This window comes from Aegilops tauschii, chromosome 3, assembly GCF_002575655.3.
Source record: "Aegilops tauschii subsp. strangulata cultivar AL8/78 chromosome 3, Aet v6.0, whole genome shotgun sequence".
NCBI lineage: Eukaryota > Viridiplantae > Streptophyta > Magnoliopsida > Poales > Poaceae > Aegilops > Aegilops tauschii.
Window position 1 is genome coordinate 137046083 of NC_053037.3, and position 19568 is coordinate 137065650.

Here is a 19568-nt window from a genome sequence, read left to right on the forward strand (position 1 = left end):
ATAAAATTAAATATATGCAAAAATGATTGGTACAGGAGTTCAAAACAGTTACCACCATGATATGCACCAACATCGTTGCCATTGGGAAAGAGTTCCGACGCAATATAAATTGTTATAGAGGTTATTTATTAGCTTCTGCCTAGGCATGTGTGACTCTATCTGTAGGTTAGTTATTTCTTCTTGGGACATATGTGACTCGATTTGATTGTCTTCTCAGTTCTAGTTGCCGGATCCATCCGACCACCATATCGTACAACGTGGTACAGAGCCCGCATCGCACCATCTACCACTTTTGACATATTTATTTACAACTCCAAAAAAACTGCATGAAAAAAACACAACATAATGCATTTGAAATATTTACCTTTTTAATAATCATTTGATACTTATTTCGAATTAAATGAATTACATAATATTATGTGGAAATTAAATTATGAAATTAATCATCTCGTCACAAAAAAAACTATTTTCCCTCCACCCACGTATCTTTTCCCTCGACTTCTCTAAATCCTTTTCCGCATCCACCCTGTGTCCCCACCTGTCAAAGATCCTTCCAAAACTACTCTTCTATTTTGCCCACAAAGAGGCACCGCTAAAAGCCACCGCCCACCCTGGCATTTTTTTGCCAGATTCAGGCCCATTTTTTTGGTCGACTCTCCCATAATCTTAAGAATCGACCCTTCACCCAGCTTCTCTCAGAATCTTAACCCATACTTGTTTTTACAATCCTATCTTGTTAGGATGTGAACAGTTAGGATTGTAAAAAAAATTAGGTACAAGATTCTGAAAGAAGCTGGGTGAAGGGTCGATTCTCAAGATTCTGAAAGAATCGGTCAGAAGAATTGGGCCTCAATCTGTTCTCCTATCCCATGACTGCAGCGATCAGGGCCGGGAGATTGGGGGTGGCCGGCTGACCGCCCCGCCGGTTCGAGCTCGGATCCACAACATCAACCAGCCCCGCAAGCACTCCGCTCTATTCTCCCCCTAATTGCAGCGACCGGCGACGGCGGATTGAAGGAGGCCGCCCAACCAGCGGAGCTCGGATCCACTGCATCAACCTGCGCGCGAGCCTTTCCCCACCGATTACAGCGACCGGCGACGACTCTCAGTAATTTTCTCATCTTGCCATCCTCATCCCTCAAGCCCCTAATGTTCAGTGATTAGGGTTCATGCATACCGCTAATCATCCCGCCCTTCTAGGATCACCAGGATACAACAAAGGGATTGGGGGAGAAAAGCACTGAAGTGAGGTAGACGAAAGAGAGAAGGTGAGATCCAGAGTTTTATTGGAGAGGAATTCAGAGTTTCAGTTTTACAAGTCATACCCACACACGGTAACAGCTTGCCCCTTTAACTGAACTCAGGCACCACACGCCAAAGTGCTTGTGGTTAAAACCTGAAACCTTAAATTGATTCTACTGCCTGTTTGTTGTTAACTGAAACTTGAATGTGATTCTACTGCCCCATAAATAGTCCCTAACTAGTGCTGTCAAAACTGAATAAACACTGAGACTGCACTTGATTTTGACGCCTTAAGGAGATGTATAGCCCTGTGCCAGTGTACTTTTATCTCCAGTACTAAATAAAAGAGAACTAAACTTAATATTTGCCTTGCCGGTCCTAATTGATTGCTACCCATGATGTTTAAGGGTCTGAAGCCAACAAGCATTTTTGTACGCCCAGAACTTGATAAAAGCAGATACTAGTACATGGTAAACTCAAGTTGCTCCTACTTTATAAGAGATCCCACTTTAGAAACGTACAACACCATCCATTGAGCCTTAGTTTTGAAGGAGTATAGTGAACTTTGTGGTTTTCTGTGTTAGAGTTATAATATAGGTCATGTACCCCTTTATATTTATCCCGTTGTATAAGGGGTTTCCTGCATATGTTCCACACCTGTACATGTATATACATCGGCCTATGGCCTCATGGGAATACAAGTTGCTTATTCCTAACATGGTATTAGAGCTCTAGGGTTTCTTTTTCGCATGCCGCAACTCGTGCTCGATCCCGTCGTGACGGCTGCCCTGCTCCGATCCGGCCGAAGCATCCTCGCCCGAAGGCCTCCTCGTCACGCGCCGTGTACAGCTTCCTCTGGACTCCCGCCAGTCCAGCCGCCGGCCTCGGTCTCCCGCCTCGATCCCGCTCGTCTCGGCGACCCGCTCCCGCCGCCGCCAGGTGCCAGGACTCGCGGTTGCTTCCGCCGCGCCACTCCCGCTCTTAGGCGCCGCTCCCGCCCGCCAGCTCCTGCCGTCCGCCAGACTCCGCGGTCGCTCCCACCGCTCCTGCCGTCCGCCAGACTCCGCGGTCGCTCCCGCCGCTCCAGCTCTCAGGCACCGCTTCCGCCCGCCAACTCCCGCCAGGACTCGCAGTCATCCGCCCCTCCCGCCAGGACTCCGCTCCCGTGGTCTTCCGCCTGCCGTCGGGTCTCTTCAAAAAAAAATGTCTGCTGCATCGGGCTATGTTGCTGTCCCTCGCTGTCCGGTGATCTTCGATGGTACTAACTACACCGAGTTCGCTGGCTTCATGCGCATTCACATGCGTGGCATCCGTCTCTGGGGCGTTCTTTCTGGCGAGGTCTGCTGTCCGCCACGTCCGGTTCCTCCGGTGGCCCCTACTCCGCCGACTCCCCTGGTTCTTCCTACGGATGCTAATCAGGCCGCCAAGGATGCGGCTAAGATTGCTGATGAGGCTGCTGATCGTGCCTATGATGAGAGGGCTTTGGCTTATGAGGAGGCTCTTCAGACGTATCATGGTGCTTTGTCTGTTTACACCCAGTGGCTTCATGATGATGCTCGTGTTGCAGCTGTTCTCACTGCTAGTGTTCTGCCTCAGTTTGCTTCTGAGTTTCTGGGTCTTCCTACTGTCTTCCAGATGTGGACCTGTCTTCGTCAGCGCTATGAGCCCTCTGGTGATGCCTTATACCTTTCTGTGGTTCGTCAGGAGCATGCTCTTCAGCAGGGTGACTCTATTGTTGATGACTTTTATGCACAGAGTTCTGCCATCTGGCGCCAGCTTGATTCTCTCCGCAGTGCTGGTTGTCGTACTTGCCCCTGCTGCTAGGCTGTCCAGGCCGATTTGGAGTTTCATCGCGTCTACGAGTTCCTGTCTCGGCCCCGTAAGGAGTTTGAGCCCCGGCGTGCTCAGTTGCTTGCTCGTGGCCGTATTTCTCTCATGGAGGCGCTTTCAGAGATTCGTGCTGAGGAGACTCGCCTACGTGGTGCTGGTTTGCTGGAGGTTCCCTCTGTGCTCGCTACTCGGGTTTCTTCCACTCCACCTGCTGCATCGCCCCATTCTCGCTCGAGTGCTCCGCCGCTCTTGCCCACTCCTTCTGGAGACTCAGGTCGCCCCCGTTCACATTGTGACTACTGCAACAATGATGGTCATATTGAGTCCCAGTGCTACACCAAGCGGAAACACCTGCGCAAGGCGCGATCATCAGGGACTTCGTCATCTCCCTCGCCAGCTTCAGCCATTGCTTTGACTGAGCAGGATATTCTGAGACTTAAGCGTCTGCTCGCGGCTTCAGGTTCTTCCTCGACGGGTACTGTTGGTTCTGTGACTGATGCTTCCCGCACTGAGCACCCGCCCTCTACACAGTCAGGTACATTCCCATGGGTTCTGGACTCTGGAGCTTCTTTTCATATGTCTTCTCATTCTTCCGCTTTGTCCTCTCTTCGCTCGCTGGATTCTCCTGTTCATGTCTTCACTGCTGATGGTACTCCACTTTCTGTTGCTAATAGAGGCCATCTTTCCACTCCTTCTTATTCTGTTCCTGATGTTGCTCATGTTCCTCGCCTTACCATGAATCTGTTTTCTGCCGGTCAACTTACTAATTCTGGTTGTCGTGTCATCCTTGATGTTGACTCTTGTTCTGTCCAGGATCGTCGCACGCACACTCTGGTTGGGGCTGGCCCTCGCCGCCGTGATTCTCAGGGTCTTTGGGAGTTGGACTGGCTTCATGTTCCTTCCGCTGCCACCACCATCGCCAGTCCCTCCGCTGCTGTCGCCTCTGTTACTGGTTCCTTCAAGCAGTGGCATCATCGACTTGGTCATCTGTGTGGTTCTCGGTTATCGTCTTTAGTTCGTCGAGGTCTTCTGGGGTCTGTCTCAGGAGATGTCTCTTTAGAGTGTCAGGGTTGTCGTCTTGGCAAGCAGATTCAGTTACCATATTCCCATAGTGAGTCCGTGTCTAAGCGTCCTTTCGATTTAGTCCATTCTGATGTATGGGGTCCGGCTCCTTTCGCTTCGAAAGGTGGTCATAAATACTATATTATTTTCATCGATGATTTTTCTCGTTACACATGGCTTTATTTCATGACTTCACGTAGTGAGGTGTTGTCTATTTATAAGCGTTTTGCTGCCATGGTTCATACTCAGTTCTCTTCACCCATTCGTGTTTTTCGTGCTGACTCCGCTGGTGAGTATATCTCTAAGATGTTGCATGGTGTCCTTGCTGAGCAGGGTACTCTTGCCCAGTTCTCTTGTCCTGGTGCTCATGCTCAGAATGGCGTGTCTGAGCGCAAGCATCGTCACCTTCTTGAGACGGTTCGTGCTATGATGATCGCCGCCTCTCTTCCGCCTCATTTTTGGGCCGAGGCTATCTCCACTTCCGTCTATCTCATCAACCTTCAGCCATCTGCTGCTTTGCAGGGTGGTGTTCCTTTTGAGCGTCTGTTTGATCGTTCTCCCAATTATTCGATGCTCCGCTTGTTTGGTTGTGTTTGCTATGTTCTTCTTGCCCCTCGCGAACGCACCAAACTGACCACTCAGTCTGTTGAGTGTGTCTTCTTAGGCTACAGTGATGAGCATAAGGGCTATCGTTGTTGGGATCCTGTCGGTCGTCGGATGCGTATCTCTCGAGACGTGACTTTTGATGAGTCTCGTCCTTTTTACCCACGCCCATCTTCCTCGTTTTTTTCAGTAGAGGATATCTCTTTCCTCACTTTTTCTGACTCCCCTATCACTCCCATTGCGCCTGTGCCTATTCGCTCCACTCCCTCTGCTTCTCCACCCCTCGTCGATTCGCCGCCACCATCTTCCCCGGTCTCCTCACCTAGCATGACACCGGATTCTACACCTTCATCTCCGGTGACTTCTTCGTCGCCACCCCCTGATTCTACCTTGGCGATTCCTCCTTCTCTTGTTCCATCTCTTCCTCAGCATTACACTCGTCGTTCACGACCTGTGAATGCTTCCTTGGATGAGTCGTCCTCTTCCTCTCAGCCTACTTATGGCTTGCGTTCTCGTCCTCGTCCGCCTATTGATCGCTTTGGATTTCCCACCGCTGGTGCTGCTGTTCTTGAGCCGACTTCTTACCGTCAGGCTGTTGTTCATCCTGAATGGCAGTTTGCGATGGCAGAGGAGATTGCTGCTCTTGAACGCACTGGTACCTGGGATCTTGTTTCTCTTCCTCCCGGAGTCCGTCCCATCACTTGTAAGTGGGTCTACAAGGTTAAGACTCGCTCCGATGGTTCTCTTGAGCGTCACAAAGCTCGTCTCGTGGCTCGTGGTTTTCAGCAGGAGCATGGTCGTGATTATGACGAGACGTTTGCTCCTGTGGCCCATATGACCACTATTCGTACACTTCTTGCTGTTGCCTCTGCACGCCACTGGACTATATCTCAGCTTGATGGTAAGAATGCCTTTCTTAATGGTGAGCTGCGTGAGGAGGTATACATGCAGCCACCACCTGGGTATTCTGTTCCTGATGGCATGGTGTGTCGTCTTCGTCGCTCTCTCTATGGCCTTAAGCAAGCCCCTCGCGCCTGGTTTGAGCGTTTTGCTTCTGTGGTCACTACTGCTGGTTTTTCAGCAAGTGCTCATGATCCCGCATTGTTTATTCACCTTTCTCCTCGTGGCCGGACTCTTCTTCTTCTCTATGTTGATGATATGGTCATCACTGGGGATGACCCCGAGTATATTGCCTTTGTAAAGGCCCGTCTTAGTGAGCAGTTTCTTATGTCTGATCTTGGACCTCTTCGCTACTTTCTTGGGATTGAAGTCTCTTCTACCTCTGATGGCTTTTTTATATCTCAGGAAAAGTATATTCAGGATCTTCTTGCTCGTGCTGCTCTTTCTGGCGAGCGCACTGTTGAGACTCCTATGGAGCTCAATGTTCACCTTCGTGCTACTGATGGTGATCCTCTCCCTGACCCGACGCGTTATCGTCATCTCGTTGGCAGTCTTGTCTATCTAGCTGTCACTCGTCCGGACATCTCTTATCCGGTTCATATTCTGAGTCAGTTTGTCTCTGCTCCCACATCGGTTCATTATAGTCATCTCCTTCGTGTTCTCCGATATCTTCGGGGCACGATCTCTCACCGTCTCTTCTTTCCTAGCTCCAGTTCTTTACAGCTTCAGGCCTATGCGGATGCTACGTGGGCTAGTGATCCTTCTGATCGCCGTTCACTTTCTGCTTACTGTATTTTTCTTGGCGGTTCTCTCATTGCCTGGAAGACGAAGAAACAGATTGCAGTTTCCCGTTCGAGTGCTGAGGCTGAGTTGCGAGCTATGGCTCTTTTGACGGCAGAGGTGACTTGGTTACGGTGGTTACTTCAGGATTTTGGTGTTTCTGTCACTACACCGACTATGCTCTTATCTGACAGTACAGGTGCTATTAGCATTGCGCGCGATCCTGTGAAGCATGAGCTCACCAAGCATATTGGTGTTGATGCTTTCTATGTGCGCGCTGCTGTGCAGGATCAGGTTATTGCTCTTCAGTATGTGCCTTCCGAGTTACAGTTGGCGGATTTCCTGACGAAGGCCCAGACTAAAGCGCAACATGGCTTTTATCTCTCCAAACTCAGTGTTGTTCCTCCACCATGAGTTTGAGGGGGGGTGTTAGAGTTATAATATAGGTCATGTACCCCTTTATATTTATCCCGTTGTATAAGGGGTTTCCTGCATATGTTCCACACATGTACATGTATATATATCGGCCTATGGCCTCATGGAATACAAGTTGCTTATTCCTAACATTCTGAACTATGCCAACAGCAACAGTAATAGTATTTTTTTGTTGTTTTTTGTTCTAAACATTCTGGACATGTAAAATGGCTTTCACTTAAACAGTTAGTTATATACAATATTAGTGCGTCCTGTGTTTGCATCCTTACTTATCTACTTCATTATATTCATTTAAGCTCGAGGAAAATACATTTGCACATGTAAAATTATTGCATCTTTTAAGGTCCATTTCCAAACAAGTTTAACCAGAATTTGTTTGTCTAGTGTTACCATATGGTGGTGTTCTTTTGGTAATTCATTCAGTTCACTCACGTCCATCTTTAACAGCTTCGGTTGCTAAAATAATGCCACCAATTCCGGAAAGTGAGAGGGAAAGAAGGGCATATCTTGCGGAGAGGAAACACAAGAGTGAGGCATATTTGAACGGAGGGGATGCAAGGATTGCAGAACGCAAGGCTGCAGAGCAGCAACCTCTTAGAGACATACAAAGCATAGCTCGTAGCCTTGTATACCCTACTGCCTCTAATGCCCAACCGACACAAAACGGACGAGGTGCCGGTGATCGCAGTGTCTCGGAGTATGAACCAGATGTTGAGGAGGCCCATTTTGTGGAAGAGGTTTTGAGAGATGAAGAGGAAGCCCCTCTTGTTATGTCCAAAGAAATAGTAATATATTGTGTGGACCTGCTTCTTAAATAATGTGTACATCAATGTGGACTAACTGGCTTTAATTCTGTCTTGCTCGTATCATGCGTATGTCACTCTGCACCATAAGTATCACAAATAATTGACTAAAGATTGATTCATTTCTGTTCCTGCACTCTTTTACTCTCCTACCAACTAATCTAGATGATGCTTTCTCTATTCACTGTCTTACTATTTGAACTTGTGTTGACATTGCATAATTCAATGTTGCTTCACTTCCTTCTTTATACTAATATTTCTTCCTATTGTTTCTGACTTGAAATAGATTCTCATAAATATCATGTGTGATCCATCATATGAACTTTGCCTTACTTGAGCATCAATTTTTTTATACTATAGAACGCGATGGAAAAGAAAAGGGAACCAAAATCAGAAGGTGAGTAGCCAATATCCGATACGATGATTGTGGCTGAAGTTCTAAACGAAGAAAGCACCCATAGCACCTTCCTTTCTAGGATGGGTTATGCATCAAGATCCGGGAGATCTGGGACCTCTACTTAATCAGCACAGAGCTGAGAAGAAAGGATTGAACAGAAGGATAGATAGGCGAGAGATGCAAGTGACAGGTACATGTCTTTTTTCTCTTTCTGTTCTGGTTGTTTCTTTTTGCCTGCTTTTGTGGATGTGCGCAGTGCACCCATGATAGTGAGAAAATGAGAACACAAATCTGTGTGAACAAGACATTCGCCTTCAGTTCTTGTAATGAAAGTTGCACTAAGGAGTGCTTTGCTGTTTATGTATTGTTTCACCCAAAGTAACATAAAAATAATATATGCTTGTAATGAGAAATACATGGTTTGTTGCACGCTTTTTTGCTGCTGCAACACAAAGGCATGAGAATAACATTATAATGCATGGTTTGTAATCCTCAAATCTAGTATGATTTGTTGATTGTTGGTTCATGTTCTTGCTTTTTAGCAGAATGATATCGACTGGTAGAGTTTGCTCTAGATTTTTTTATCCTAGCATAGTTTCTTCTTGCCTGGGTTGTTGACTTGATATATTATTTGTGTTGCTTGCTGATTTTCAAATGAAAAATGAAATCTAGTTCTTCGTTTTGCATGTTTTTTGACCATTATAAGCTATTCTTGGGTTTACTCTTTCATTTGCCCATTTGTATGCTTGCCTTGACATTTAATAATGTACCGCTTTATTTCAGATTATTTATTTGATAGATTCTAAGCCTCTTACTGGTACTCTTGTACTTTGTTATCTTGTCTGTTTCCATCTCATCAAAGGTACAACGTTGTTGTGTTTCTTGAATTCATAGACATTGAGATGAGTTGGATGCGAGGCTTGAAGCACAAGTGACAACATTTGAAGAGATGTAGAGGAAGCAACATGAAGAATTGCAAGCTGTGAAGAAGAGACAGCAAGAGAAGAATGAAGCCCTGCAAAAGAAGCAACAGGATATGGATAACCTGATTGGTTTTGTCTTAAAGGCTCAAGCAACACAGCAAGCAACTTAGCGGTCCCAGTCCAAACTTGATGGTGCATGAAGGCCATCCTTTTGTGATGGAAAGATAGTTGCCGAATCATATGTTGTAATCATCAGGACAACACATGTGGTCTTTAGATATCTAAATATTGCCTTTTTAACTTGTCCATTGTCGTATCGAACTCGTGAGTCTTTTTATTGTCATTTCTATTTAGAGGATGATCTGGCTGAGACGACTGATTATATGATATGATTTGTCGTTCATTCAAATTTATGATATGATTTGGATCTTATCTTATTTATATAATATGATGTGATGTGAATTAAATACTTACTATGATATGCATTTGGAATATAGTGTATTTGATAATTTGTTGTACAAATTCAAAATAATTAAATATATTTTGATGGTGCCATCCTCGTCAATAATGAAACGCTAGCAGTGGGATAGTCTGCTCGGGTGTTGGCGTGGCTGAAGTCAGTGACGTTGCTTTGTCATTGTATATGGCATATTTTCATGTAACGCGTGACATTAATTGATTGTCGTGGAAGTAACAAGTTGATGACGTAGTAGAGAACGTCACCGAAGGTCCCATTTTTGTGACGTTACTTTGCACGCGCCGTCACTAGGAGTAATCTGTGACGGGGATTCCATGACGATCCTTGTGACGCCCATAAAAAGTCACTTAGGGGTAATTTGTGACGTTATTAGCTATTCGATGACATTTTTTGTCTCGTCATAGTAGGCCTGATAAGATGACAACCTTTATTATGCAGTCTGTCGCTTTTATTCTTTGTCATCCAAGTTCGTACAATGCTCAATTTTCTCTTACACTAAATGATCTCACACTTTTAGAACAATTTTTATTGCCTTTTTGCACCGATGACAACTTACTTGAGGGATCTTGCTCAATCCCTAGGTAGGTATGGTGGACACTTGAAAATAAGATTTGGGTTTAAGGGTTTTTGGATGCACAAGTAGTATCTCTACTTAGTGCGGAATTTTTGGCTAGCAAAGATAGGGGACAAGCATCACATGTTAAAGGATCTATGACAATATGACTTCCATGTGAATATAAACAAACATAAACCATTAAGTTGTCTTCCTTGTCCAACATCAACAATTTTGGCATATAATATTTTGATGAGGTCTCACAATCACAAAAGATTTCTAGAATAGTATATTTGTATGTGAATCTTCTCTTCCCTTATTAATTCTTTCATGAGTTGCATCATTGACTAATGCTATGTTTGTCAAGCTCTAATAAAATTTTCTACTTATACTTTTCCTTATGTGGTGCCATCACCTACTATAGGATTAGTATTTAATCTTATTGATTTATTTTCTTTCTCTTATTTATTTCCTTTCTCTTTCCTTTCTTTATTTCTTTTCTTTTATTTGCAACATGAAAGTAAAGAAAGCAAAAACTCAAACTAAACTTTATTATTTCTTTTCTTTTATTTCCTTTCGCTTGATTGTTTGATGATCCCATGGCTTGATGAGGATTAGGGTGAGTGGAGATGCCAGCTAGTGTACCCCTCTCGGAGGCCGGAGGATGAATCCCCAAGGGACTTCCCTCTTCTTCCTCCATATCAACCTCCTCAGCTTCATCCCTCCTTAGATCTTCCTGAACCAACCTTATGTCTCCTTCTCCATTGTTGAAGGGTGAGGAAGATATGACGTTGGTCTAGTTGAATCTGTCAGAAAAGAGCAAGAAAAGAGAACAGAGGATTTCTCCGCGATACAGTGATTAACGGGTTCAGGAAGTATATATAGATTTTTTTATCTTGGAGGACAAACATACAGAAGAAAAACGGAGTACGGAAGGTGTCCCGGGTGGGCACAACCCACCTAGGCGCGCCAGGCATGCCTGGCGCGCCCTGGTGTATTGTGCCCACCAGGGGACGCTTCCTGGAAGTTTCTTTATTCCTAAAATTCTTAAATATTCCAAAACTGATAAAAATTATTTTTGCGGATTTTTTGGAGTCCGTTTACTTACGTATCGCGTACCTCCTTATTTTCACGATTCTGGAGTGTTCCGGAAGGACTCTTTTATGTGCTCTTCCGGTGTCAAAGTTTGGATAATATTACTTTCAACATTAATGGGCGTACCTGAGATATAATGCCTTATTCGTTGCCCATTGACAACTTTCGGGTTAGTACCTTCGAAATTATTTATTTTGATGGCTCCAAACCGGTAAACCTCCTCGATGACATATGGGCCTTCCCATTTTGAGAGGAGTTTTCCTGCAAAGAATCTAAAACGAGAGTTGTACAAAAGAACATATTCTCCAACTTTAAACTAACGCTTTTGAATTCTTTTTTCATGCCATCTTTTAACTTTTTCTTTAAATAATTTTGCATTTTCGTAAGCTTGGGTTCTCCATTCATCTAGAGAGTTGATAACAAATAACCTCTTTTCACTAGCAAGTTTGAAATCATAGTTGAGTTCTTTGACTACCCAAAATGCTTTATGTTCTAACTCAAGAGGCAAATCACAAGCTTTTCCATAAACCATTTTATATGGAGACATACCCATAGGATTTTTATATGTTGTTCTATAAGCCCAAAGTGCATCATCTAATTTCTTAGACCAATTCTTCCTGGACCTATTAACAGTCTTTTGCAAAATTAATTTTATTTCTCTATTGGTAAGTTCAACTTGACCGCTAGACTGAGGATGAAAGGGTGATGCAATTGTATGGTTAACATCATACTTGGCAAGCATCTTACGGAAAGCACCATGAATGAAGTGTGAACCACCATCAGTCATTAAATATCTAGGGACTCCAAACCTTGGGAAAATAACTTCCTTAAGCATTTTAATAGAGGTGTTGTGATCAACACTACTAGTTGGAATAGCTTCTACCCATTTAGTAACATAATCAACAGCAACCAACATATGTGTAAACCCATTAGAGGAAGGAAAAGATCCCATGTAGTCAAATCCCCAAACATCAAATGGTTCAACAGCAAGAGAATAATTCATAGGCATTTCTTGACGCTTACCGATATTACCTATCCTTTGACATTCATCACAAGACGAGACAAACTTACGGGCATCCTTGAAGAGAGTAGGCCAATAAAATCCAGACTGCAATACCTTGTGAGCAGTTCTATCTCCAGCATGATGCCCTCCATAAGCTTCGGAGTGACATTTCCGTAGGATTTGTCCCTGTTCATGCTCAGGTACACAACGTCTAATAATACCATCTACTCCTTCTTTATAAAGATGTGGGTCATCCCAAAAGTAATGTCTTAAATCATAGAAGAATTTTTTCTTTTGTTGGTATGTAAAGCTAGGTGGTAAATATTTAGCAACAATGTAGTTAGCATAATCAGCACACCAAGGAGTACTATGAGAAACATTTATTGCAGCTAACTGCTCATTAGGAAAACTATCATCAATAGGTAGTGGGTCATCAAGCACATTTTCAAGGCTAGACAAATTATCAGCTACTGGGTTCTCAGCTCCTTTTATATCAATGATATGTAAATCAAATTCTTGCAACAAGAGAACCCATCGAATAAGTCTAGGCTTAGCATCTTTCTTTTCCATAAGATATTTAATACCAGCATGGTCTGTGTGAATAGTTACTTTTGAATCAACAATATAAGATATAAATTTATCACAAGCGAACACCACTGCTAAAAATTCTTTTTCAGTAGTAGCATAATTTCTTTGAGCACTGTCTAGAGTTTTACTAGCATAATGAATAACATTAAGTTTCTTATCAACTCTTTGTCCTAGAGTAGCACCAACAGCATAATCACTAGCATCACACATAATTGAAAAAGGCAAGTTCCAATCAGGTGGTTGAACAATAGGTGCAGAAATTAAGGCTTTCTTGAGTGTTTCAAAGGCTTCTAAACAATCATCATCAAAAACAAAAGGAATATCATTCTGCAAGAGACTAGTAAGAGGCCTAGAAATTTTAGAAAAGTCTTTAATAAATCTCCTATAGAAACCAGCATGACCTAGGAAACTATGAATACCTTTTATATCTTTAGGACATGGCATTTTCTCAATTGCATCAACCTTAGCTTGGTCCACTTCAATACCTATTTCAGAAATTTTACGACCCAAGACAATGCCTTCATTAACCATAAAGTGGCACTTCTCCCAATTCAAGACAAGATTTGTTTATTCACATCTCTGCAAAACTCACTCAAGATTGCTTAAACAACCGTCAAAAGACTTCCCATAAACAGAAAAGTCATCCATGAAAACCTCAACAATCTTTTCACAAAAGTCAGAGAATATGGCAGTCATACATCTTTCAAAGGTAGCAGGTGCATTACATAAACCAAAAGGCATACGTCTATAAGCATAGGTTCCAAAGGGACAAGTAAAAGTGGTATTTTCTTGATCAGGTTGAGAAACGGGTATTTGTGAAAAGCCAGAATATCCATCTAGGAAGCAAAAGTGTGTGTGCTTAGATAATATTTCAAGCATTTGATCAATGAAAGGCAAAGGGTAATGATCTTTTCTAGTTGCTTTATTTAATTTTCTAAAATCAATTACCATTCTATAGCCTGTAACAATTCTTTGTGGAATAAGTTCATTCTTATCATTAGGAACAACAGTAATACATCCTTTCTTAGAAACACAATGAACATGACTTACCCATCTACTATAAACTATAGGATAGATTATACCTGCTTCCAGAAGTTTTAAGATTTCTGTTCTTACCACTTCCTTCATTTTTGGATTTAACCGACGTTGGTGATCAACAACGGGTTTAGCATCAGGTTCCATATTAATTTTGTGCTGACATAGAGTGGGACTAATGCCCTTTAAATCATCAAGAGTATATCCAATAGCAGCCCGGTGCTTCCTTAGAACTTTCAATAATATTTCTTCTTCATGTTCTGAAAGTTTAGCGCTAATAATAACAGGATATATCTTCTTTTCATGAAGATAAGCATATTTCAAAGTGTCTGGCAATTGTTTTAATTCAAACACAGGATCACCTTTGGGTGGAGGAGGACCTCCTAGAGTTTCAATAGGCAAACTGTGTTTAAGCAGAGGGCGTTGTTCAAAGAAAATTTTATCTATTTCATTTCATTCATGCATATGTAAATCATTTTCATGGTCTAGCATATATTGTTCTAAAGGATGAGTAGGTGGAACAGCAATAGAAGGAAGACCAATTAATTCATCCTTACTAGGCAATTCTTTTTCATGAAGATTTCTACTAAACTTGGAAAAATTAACTCATGAGACTCATCACCAAAGCTAACACCAACAGTTTGTTTCTTACAATCTATCTTAGCATTAACTGTATTCAAGAGAGGTCTACCAAAGATAATGGGACAAAAGTCATCTTGTGGGGAACCAAGACAAGAAAATCAGGAGGGTATTTAATTTTCCCACACAAGACTTCAACATCTCTAACAATCCCAATTGGTGATATGGTGTCTCTATTAGCAAGTTTAATAGTAACATCTATGTATTCTATTTCTGCAGGTGCTATGTCTTTCATAATTTCATGATATAAAGTGTAAGGAATAGCACTCACACTAGCACCCATGTCACATAAACCATGATAACAGTGATCTCCTATTTTAACTGAGACAATGCGCATGCCAACAATAGGTCTATGTTTATCTTTTTTATCAGGTTTGGCAATTCTAGCAGCTTCTTCACAGAAGTAAAAAACATTCCCATCTATATCTTCCTCTAGGAGATCTTTAACCATAGCAATACTAGGTTCTACTTTAATATGTTCATCAGGTTTAGGTGTTCTAATATAGCTTTTGTTAACCACAGTTGAAACTTTAGCATGTTCCTTTATCCTAGCAGGGAAATGTGGTTTCTCAATATAACCAGAAGTAACAACTGGGTCAACATTATAAAGTATAGTTTCTTCTTTAACTGGTACCGGTTCTTTAATTTCTTCTTTAATAGGTGGGTGATATTTAAACCAATTCTCTTTAGGGAGTTCAACATGAGTAGCAAATGATTCACAAAAGGAGGCTACTATCTCAGAGTCAAGTCCATATTTAGTGCTAAACTTTTGAAAAGCATTGGTATCCATAAAAGATTTAACACAATCATATTTTATTTTAATACCTGACTCTTTACCTTCATCGAGTTCCCAGTCTTTAGAATTGCGTTTAATTCTTTCCAAAAGATCCCACCGGAATTCAATAGTCTTCTTCATAAAAGAACCAGCACAAGAAGTATCAAGCATGGTTTGATCATTACGAGAAAGCCGAGCATAAGAATTCTGGATAATAATTTCTCTTGAGAGCTCATGATTGGGGCATGAAAATAACATTGATTTAAGCCTCCCCCAAGCTAGAGCGATACTTTCTCCTTCACGAGGCCAAAAATTATATATATAATTTCGATCACGATGAACTAGATGCATAGGATAATTTTTTTGGTGGAACTCCAATTTCAAACGATTCCACTTCCATGATCCAACATCATTGCATAGCCTATACCATGCCAATGCTTTTCCCTTCAAAGATAAAGGGAAAACCTTTTTCATAACTTGATCCCTGGGTAAACCCGCAAACTTAAACAATCCACAAATTTGTTCCACATATATCAAGTGCATATCAGGATGTTCGATTCCATCTCCTGCATAAGGATTAGCTAGCAGTTGTTCTATCATACCCGAAGGAATTTCATATTCAATATTTTCAGTAGGTGCAGTAGGTTGAGGGGTAATTAATTGTGGTTCTGGATGAGGTGAAAATACCCCGAACAAACCCCTCAAAGGATTGTTTTCCATAGTAACAAGTGACAATAAATTTCAGCACATTATATAAATATTTCCTTACCAAAGGCGCTTCACTCCCGGCAACGGCGCCAGAAAATAACCTTGATGACCCACAATTATAGAGGATCAATTGTAGCTCTTTTCGATAAGTAAGAGTGTCGAACCCAACGAGGAGCAGAAGGAAATGACAAGTAGTTTTCAGTAAGGTAATGTCTGCAAGTGCTGAAATTGTAAGTAACGGAGTAGTTTGATAGCAAGATAATTTGTAACGAGAAAGTAACGATAGTAGTAAAAAAAGTGCAGCAAGGTATCCCAATCCTTTTGAGGCAAAGGACAGGCCAAAACGGTCTCTTATGATAAGCAAAGCGTTCTTGAGGGTACATGGGAATTTCATCTAGTCACTTTCATCATGTTGGTTCGATTTGTGTTCGCTACTTTGATAATTTGATATGTGGGTGGACCGGTGCTTAGGTGCTGTTCTTACTTGAACAAACCTCCTACTTATGATACCCCCCCCCCCCCCCGCAAGCATCCGCAACTACAAGAAAAGTATTAAGAATAAATTCTAACCATAGCATTAAACTTTGGGATCCAATCAGTCCCTTACGGAGTAGCGCATAAACTGGGGTTTAAGTTTCTGTCACTCTCGCAACCCACCATCTAATTGCTACTCCACAACGCATTCCCTTAGGCCCAAATATGGTGAAGTGTCATGTAGTCGACGTTCACATGACACCACTAAGGGAATCACAACATACATACTATCAAAGTATTGAACACATATCAAGTTCACATGATTACTTGCAACATGATTTCTCCCGTGACCTCAAGAACAAAAGTAACTACTCACAAATGATAAACATGCTCATGATCATAGGATTATTAAATAGCATATTGTATCTGAACATATAATCTTCCACCAAACAAACCATATAGTAATCAACTACAAGATGTAATCAACACTACTAGTCACCCACAAGCACCAATCTATAGTTCCGGTAACAAGATTGAACACAAGAGATGAACTAGGGTTTGAGATGAGATGGTGATGCTGAAGATGTTGATGGAGATTGCCCTCCCCAAGATGGGAGAGTTGGTGGTGATGATGAGGATGATGATTTCCCCCTCCAGGAGGGAAGTTCCCCCGGTGGAATCGCTCCGCCAGAGGGCAAAAGTGCTCGTGCCCAAGTTCCGCCTCGAGGCAGCGGCGCTTTGTCCCGAAAGTCCTCCTCTTATTTATTTTTCTAGGTCAAAATGACTTATATACCAGAAGATGGGCCCCAGAGGTGGGCCGAGGAGGCCACAACCCCCCAGGGCGCGCCAGGGGGTCCTGGCGCGCCCAGGTGAGTTGTGCCCACCTGGTGGCCCCCCTCTGGTGGTTATTTGCTCCAATAATTCTTATATATTCCATAAAAAATCTCCATGAAGTTTCAGCTCATTTGGAGTTGTGCAGAATAGGTAGCCAAATGTAGCTTTTTCAGGTCCAGATTTCCAGCAACCAGAATTTTCCCTCTTGGTGTGTACCTTGCAAATTATGAGAGAAAAGGCATTATAATTACTCCAAAAAGCATTATTATGGATAAAAACATTATAAATAACAGTAAGAAAACATGATGCAAAATGGACGTATCAAGTACCTTCCACATCACCTCCATGACTCTCCGGACTATTTATGTGTGTTGCTGGTGCGGCAGGAAGACATCACAAGATGTGTACCACGATATGATTATTGAGGACACACTTGCACTTGAGAGATTACTTGTAGTTGATCAAGAAGGTCCAACAAGAATCAATGTCATTTCTGCACCGAAATTGACAATGGTGGGCTACTCGTCTGACAAATACTCCGAACTTGTTATTGAATCCACACCCATTCAGGTACAACAACCGCCTTCTACCTCTCCTTCTACAAATTAACATTATTTCTAATTTTGAAGATGTTTGTTCGGCTGTCATTTAGAAAATGATCCCAACAAGTTTGACCCTGAAACTGCGCACAGTGAAGGTCTTGGCACTAGAATCTATCGGACCCAACCTGGAGCAAGTTGTCAGTTTCCTGATATGCTTTCCGTGCCTGGAGAAGCTATATATCGAGGTGATGTTCCTTTCCTGTTAAATGTTAACCATAAGGGAGTTCAATTTGTGACGCCTTTTTCCAAGTTTACAATGACAATGTACTACGATTTCTGAAGGATTCTTTTGGAGGATTTCAGTACATACATGCCCCCCATATTGGTTGCTTGATCCATATGGTTACAATCAATAAGCATTTCTCCTTTGGATTCATCTATACTAGTTTTCTTAGGGAACTTTTCATCCACTCCAACCTCTTGTGAAGAAGGCTACATTTTTCTAGAATGTAATCAAATGCCCATGTTAATCATGTCAAATCGAAGATGGCATGTTAGTGCATTTTACAAATCCTGCAAACCAAATAGGCTTGTAGTGTTCAAAAATGCATGTAGGCACTAACACGTTTTCTTCTTTGCAGATAAGATTAGGCCCAGTGGTGGATAATGTGATACAATATAGCAATCACGTCGAATGCCTAGATCTGCATCTCTCAGAAATTACCTTGAACTCCTACCGAGGGACCTTACCGGAGATTATATTCACCAGGTTCTTTGTTGTCAGAGCAAGGGTGCTGAAGGTAATGAGGTTTGCCCTACATTTATTTCGCAAAAATTAATGGTTTGTTGATCAGCGCCGGTGCCTGCGGAAGAATGGAATAGGCTCCAAAAATGCTGAATTTCATTTTGGAACTTCAGATGACAGAGTAATCGGAAGTCATCGTGTCAACCCCATACATGAATTTTCACTGGCTGGCCCCTTTACAAAAATTGTAGGTTTTGAAACCAGACTTAGAAGTGGTAATATTAGTTTGAACCTCTCTGATATCCATGTTCAGCGGATCAGCGCGAGCGTTTGCAGCTGATGAGCTGAATTTCATTTCTAATATCAGTTTGAACCTTGTAATCTTCGAATTTGAGCCCTATAACTCTGGAATTTGAACCTTGTAATATTTCGAGCTTTGGTGGTACAATCGTTGAAATGGCAACGTATGAGACTCGTATATTGGTAGCACTATTTTGACCTTAATATGCAATGGTCTTAGATTTATTAACCATTCTCGAATCTGTTTACCTTGTCGATCACACAAGACATGATTTATATAGCTAACTCGACTGCGATCTTCGACATTATTGCACACAGCTGGTTTCTTCCACTGTGTGCCTTGTAGAGCACATAATTAATTATCGCACTCGAGTGTCCATCATCACCCTTCTGTGTAACTTTGACCTCATCACCCACGGGTAAACCTATGACCGAATTCATTCCACACACTTTGTTTTTACAAAGCTTTTTGCCGATAAGTGCCTTGTTACGGAGATCGACGAGGCTGGATCAGGCCACAACCAGAGCAAGCGTCACAAGAAGTAGATGGTGATCGGATGATCATTTATCCTAGTTAATCATGTTCCGGAACGTAGTAATTTCAAAAAAATTCCTACGCACACGCAAGATCATGGTGATGCATAGCAACGAGAGGGGAGAGTGTTGTCTACGTACCCTTGTAGACCGAAAGCGGAAGCGTTAACACAACGCGGTTGATGTAGTCGTACGTCATCATGATCTGACCGATCAAGTACCGAACGCACAGCACCTCCGAGTTTAGCACACGTTCAGCTCGATGACGTCCCTCGAACTCCGATCCAGCC

General features: G+C 42.4%; 1 long non-coding RNA gene across 1 annotated transcript; it reads left to right on the plus strand.

Annotated features, from left to right (window-relative positions):
• Positions 1-603: 603 nt before the first annotated feature.
• LOC123497830 (uncharacterized) lies at positions 604-9448 on the plus strand. Its single transcript, XR_006671876.2, has 4 exons — positions 604-1108; positions 1201-1268; positions 8016-8242; positions 8947-9448. It is a non-coding gene; the product is annotated as an uncharacterized lncRNA (long non-coding RNA).
• Positions 9449-19568: the final 10120 nt, after the last annotated feature.